The sequence below is a fragment of the Anarrhichthys ocellatus genome, unplaced genomic scaffold (assembly GCF_004355925.1).
Source record: "Anarrhichthys ocellatus isolate YVR2014 unplaced genomic scaffold, GSC_Weel_1.0 scaffold6, whole genome shotgun sequence".
Taxonomy (NCBI): domain Eukaryota; kingdom Metazoa; phylum Chordata; class Actinopteri; order Perciformes; family Anarhichadidae; genus Anarrhichthys; species Anarrhichthys ocellatus.
The window spans coordinates 5,063,260-5,069,019 of NW_022280036.1; the positions used below are offsets into that span (position 1 = coordinate 5,063,260).

A 5,760-nucleotide genomic window follows, 5' to 3' on the forward strand; every position below is an offset into this window, starting at 1 on the left:
TGTGTGTGTGTGTGTGTGTGTGTGTGTGTGTGTGTGTGTGTGTGTGTGTCACTACGGGGAGACTGGATAGCTAGCTGCTGCTGTGAATGAGAGGTGTAATTACATATTGTTGTTAAAAAATGTACATTGTAATGCACTGAACTGTATGGTGGAAAAAAAAAAGTGTCTTGGTGACGAGGGGTATAAATTGTAAACAACTACAAAGCAGCATTATGCTGAGTTTCACATTATAGTGTCATGCACCTGCTAAGGACAAAGGACTTCACATACAGTGTCATGAGACAGTGTAAAAGACTAGGATGGCTCATATAGGATTATATTTGTAAAGGGAAATTCCTGAAATGTCACAACAAATATGTAGTTAATCAAGGAAGTTTTGTAATTTGAGCTCTTTGTTAATAATTATTGCCAATTTCATAGACTGAGATTTTTTGCATCCTCAGCAAACAAGCTCTACAACCAGCAAATCACCAATACCCTTTATTGTCCGAGTACACGGGGATGGTTAGCACAGAAACAATGGAAACACCGAGTGTGAAAAAAACTCCCTTTTTAAAACATCGGCCCAAATATTCTGAGTGCTAGAGTTGAACAAATTGGATACTCGGAGTCACACTTGGACTGAATTGGCGTTCACACAGGCATGGAATATCAAAGAGTTAACAGGAGCAGTGAAACAGTTGAGAAAAGGTGATCTCCACTCCTCCTGTTACAGGTCTATCCTCTCACTACACGTTACTGTTCCTGGTAGACATGGATGAATGTGTGTGTAGCTCACAGATGGATGGTGCAATCTGAGCAGCAGCAGTCGGGAGACATTTTTTTAAACGGAAAGCAATTTTTATGGTCATGTGATTGATACTTCTAAAGAAATATTTTTAGTCTAAGGGCATTAGTTTTAAGCAAAAAAGTAGAGAAGGCGCTGTGTTACACACTGTCTGAGTGAAATAGTAGCCGACACCATCCATCTATATCATGTTACTTCCCTTTCCTTCTCCTTTGTTACTCCCCAGAGAGGGAGATAGAGCGCCGAGCAAGGTGTTGCTCAATGGCTAGACTGTAATTACCGGTTTGCAGTACGTATTCATTGGTAACAAAGGCTCTGTATGGCACTGTATTTGGGATTTGGACATGTTGGGGTGTGTGTTGGTTTTACTTTTACGACGCTAAACTGTCGGGACTACCTACTAACTTCCTAACAATAAAAGAAGATAATTTATTCCAAACAAACAATAATAATATAAATACAAAATCTACAAGGCCCAGCCTGTTTTAATTAGAAAGCTAGGTTGAGTTGTTTAGAACTCCAGACCCTTAAAATGTTTTTGTGTCCGTGTCCATCCAGATGTCACAGTACCGCTACACATGCTGATTGGCATAGCTTCACCCATGTTTTGGCTACCATGTATAAACTGTGGTTTAAGATAAGAATGGGTAATGACAGCAAATTCAGTGAGTGGCATTAAATCTGCCCGCAGCTGTTCATAGTTGGCATATTAAATTACCACCGTTGAAAAGCAGATGAATTTACGGCTGATGTTGGCTGAGCATGATTAATCTCGGGGGGATTTTTTTCTTTTTCTTTATTTTCCCATGTCAAAACCATGTGAATGTCAACCCAAAACACTCTGAATATTTAATAACAGAAGGGGATTTCTAACATTTTCTCATGTCAAAAATATGTAGTTAAGGATCACTGTTGTCTGCTTTTGTCTTTTCAAAAAAATAGAGGAAATAAGATAAACAGCTTTATTTCAGATTGACGGCCATGCAATTAGAATTAGCTTTGTGTGTGTTTTGAATGGATGATGATATGATTAAGGACCATGCACATGTTCAAATCAAGTCAATTCCCCAGTGTCATGTCAAAACATGCCGTGTCATGGATTGTAGGAAACATCTGTTGTTGAACTTGATTTGACCCAGATGAAGACGGAGCAAAGTAACTGACACCCTGAGTCCCTCCAGTCGTGGAAGAGACAGCGTTCTGAAGATGGTGGAGTAGCAACACAAGCTCTTTTAGTTTTCCTGCTCTGGTCTGCTGTGACCGACCATGGTAGTCCTGCTGGGGACCCTGCAGGAAATTAAATAATATCTTTCATGGGACAGTGGCTGCATAATAGCAACTTGTGTGTGTGTGTTGACAGATATGTACATGTACTCTGCACAGGCTTATGTGCAGGTATGATAGTGTGAAAGTGAATCTGTAACTGCTTGAAGTAATGGTCTTAAAAGAGCGGTACTTTTTGTAAGGATTCCACATTTAGTTTCATCGCTCATTACTTTATTGGGTAGACGACTGCTACTAAGTTATTGTAGTATTTTCTGTACTAGTATCTATATATGATCAGCCTGATGGAGCCAGTTATGGTTTTAAAGATGCTCTACAATAGAGGAGGGCTTTTGGTAAAATACAGAAGTCTTCTAACAAGTCACAGTTGAGATAGTGTGTGTGTGAGTTTTGGTAATTGAACTTGTAAGACAAACAACTGCTGCCAAATCAGCGTGACGTATTTCAGATGCCTTAATGAAACCGGAGCCATTGTCAGCAGCTGTTGCAGTCACTTTTTGGGTCATATATCGCATGATGAATTTTTGCTCTGCCTCAGCGGCAAAGATTTCATGTCTTGGCTTTCTTGCAGACACTAGTGGGCTGTCGTGTTTTATTTTTGCTGTGAGTTGTCTTCAATTCATAGGTTGAGACATATCCAAGGTCTGGTTTTAAAATCCTTTTTTTACACCCTGCTCTATTTTGGATAGTGTGGAGATGTGCCCTCTGTGAGTGCTCAGTTTTGGCTGCCATTGGAAACACTGCCTATTTTCCTTCTTTCTTTTTAGATGTCAAGCTAAGCCAAAAATGGATTATCCCAGAGTGTGCGTGCCCGATTAACATTGTAGCCTAGGCCTCATTTATTCTGTTTGAGTGACAGGCGTAAGGTACAGAGCAGTGTATTTGTTGTGTGTAATTGTTGAGCCTATAGCTAACTGACACTAGTACTTCCTCTCGCTGTGTGTATGAGTGACAGAGGAGGTTAACGGGACCAGCTGTCATCTCTCACTGGTGCTAACTAGCTGCTAATCTCTCTCAGTCTCACAATGACGACATTGATTCCCACAGACCAACCGCCACCCCATCTGCCACACTAGTCAATTAAACCTGAGGGGAAGAGAGTGAGATATACTGAAACATAAGAGGGGAAAGTGGAAGAGAAGGGAGATGAAATTAGAATGAGAGATTTTATGACTAGTTTTGCGCATGAGTGTGCGTGCATGCTTTTGTGCCTTCATGTCACGTAGGAATACAGCCGGTATTGTCCATCTGCCACCGCATGTTATGATTCCCAGAGGATGTGCTGTAGGTTGGGACATCATTTGAGCTTTCTTCATGTTGGACACAGATTTAGACGTATTACATCATTGGGATTGTGTGTCGGCGCTAAGAGGTGACAACTGGTCACATGGCTTGAACCGTCTTCTTAAAACTGAAGGTTAATTAGCATTTCGCCCCATAAAATTACACATCAAAAGTATATATTAGAATAACATATAGCCCGATGCTTCCCTAAGATGCTGTATGTCAGCATAGTTTGAAGAAACACAATCAATATATAATTTTGTTAATGATACAAATTAATTGTCAGCTCCTTTGTGTATAAATTGGTTTTGATGCAGTTACACACAAAGAAAGATGGCAGGAAAGAGGGGATGTTGTTATGTGTGCACGGTGCCTTTAAACAAAATATAAGACTATGACGAAACGGAGAACAGCTCATCATGCCCATTGTTGTCCTTTGTTAAAGAAATAAATAAGCATGCGTCATGCAAGAGTTGGTGTGCCTGAGGCCTCCAGAGCCCAGATGTCTGCTTGGCCAGGAAGTTTCCCCTTGAGTTAATGGGTAGCTTGCTGCGCTGGAGTTATATTTTGGTGTAATTGAGGAGCAATAGAGCGCATTCTCAACCATTATTAATCTATGAATGACAAAACCTAAGAGAGACTTTTTTTTAAGTTCTTCTTAAAATCTGTCAAAGGCCTACATTTCTTAATTTTCCCATTTGTTCATGTTGTTGAGAATCTCTATCATTGACAAAAACAGGAACTCTGTTTATGAAGCTGATAGTGTCAGAGAGCTGTTGATTAAACTTTGTGGTGAATTATTATTGAGACTGTGGTATGTGCTGGTTAAAAACAACAACTAAGCAGCAGAAGAGGGTATTCTGTGCTGACAATATACCTCATTGAGTTGGTCTGGACAATTCCAGCGCAATCTTTTGTCATTTGGATCCTGGAGTGAGAGAGATTAGAGAGTCCCTGCTCAACGGTCATTTAGAGAAAGGCTCATTTGGGCTACAATAGAGCACTCTGTTTATGAAGCAAATAGACAGCAACCCTAGCCCTGATCGAGAGCTCTCAGTCACTACATTTACATGTCCACTAATAGATCACGTTATTGGGAGAAGGAATCTGTTAGTGCATTTGAATGTACTGCTATACCTGATTACTGGGAAACCAACCTTTGCATGCAGCTGATAAGCGATCATGTTTCTTTCCTACTGACTCCCACGTTTTTTAAAGCAATGCTCAATGTTGACAGTTTAAGTGTATAACGATAGAAGACGCAGCAGTTTTTATCTTTCTTTAGCTAATGCAGCATTCAGACTGAGAACAGGCTCTATAATAAGAGGTCGCACAGATTTTCCTTAGTGTGTGCATGTGTCTGAAATTTACAGTATGTTGTTCAGCTATGGAAACCAGCTTATTTGGACTCCTTTATTTTAGTTTCCTTGCCACTTTTTTGTAATTAACAAGGATGCACTGCTGCATGTTCCTATGACCACACTGCTGTCACAAAGTCTCAGGCCAAGACTGCATACATGGCCATAAAAGGCTTATCCAACAGAAAGGTGTGTGTTCACTGTGTTTCTGTGTAATAACACCAGGTTTGCTCTTTACTTGCGTATAAGAAATCAAGTTATTGCAGAAGTATACTTCGCCTAAGTGCATGTAAACACATTCAGGCATTCTCCATTCAGCTGGGTTCCGGTTACATGCTCAACTAAGAATGCTAGTCGCACACTCGTAGCCACGATGCTAAAAAGGATTTGATAATTTACCATTGGTCTAATACCCTGAGGAAATGATTAAAGTGTGTGAGACTATTATTCAGCGCCTCTCCAACCCTTGAGTGTGTTCCTCTTCTCTCCCATCCTGAAAGACATGCACAAGGAGCCATTTGACAGTAATGTGATGCTAATATAGTAAATCGGAAGAATGTGATGACCCATTGAAATTATTAAAGGTTGAAAGTAATTTGACCGAAACCAAGATGGTGTTTATGAGAGTTGCAGAGGTAGATACCTCAATAATAATCACAAAAACAACAGGAGGGAGGAAGTGACAAAGAGGAAAATGGGGCCGTTGAACAGAAACAGAACGTCAGACTACGCACAAGGAAATACTGACAGAGTGACAGGTTGTGTAAAGTCTTTAGACCCTACTGTCTCCGGTGTTTATGTTTCTCTCAGTATGGGGTCCTGTCCTTCAAAATAAGACTGCTCTGTTCAAGTAGGGCCACCCTGGGGCCACCAGGTCCCCACAACAGAGAGAGTTTGTGTGTGCCAAATCTGGAGAGTTAGAAGCTCGTGGTGCTTAAGCATGGTCTGTTGTGTTTTTTTTCTTTGTGTGTGTGGATACGAAAGAGAGAGGTTTATAGAGGTGTGTGTGTGTGTGTGTGTGTGTGTGTGTGTGTGTGTGTGTGTGTG

The 5,760-nt window shown here is 40.7% G+C and overlaps 1 protein-coding gene across 1 annotated transcript in view; it reads left to right on the forward strand.

Moving 5' to 3' along the window:
* The window catches only part of LOC116382794 (frizzled-3-like), a 30,078-nt gene that overhangs the window by 2,103 nt on the left and 22,215 nt on the right, over positions 1-5,760 (forward strand). The window lies entirely within an intron of this gene.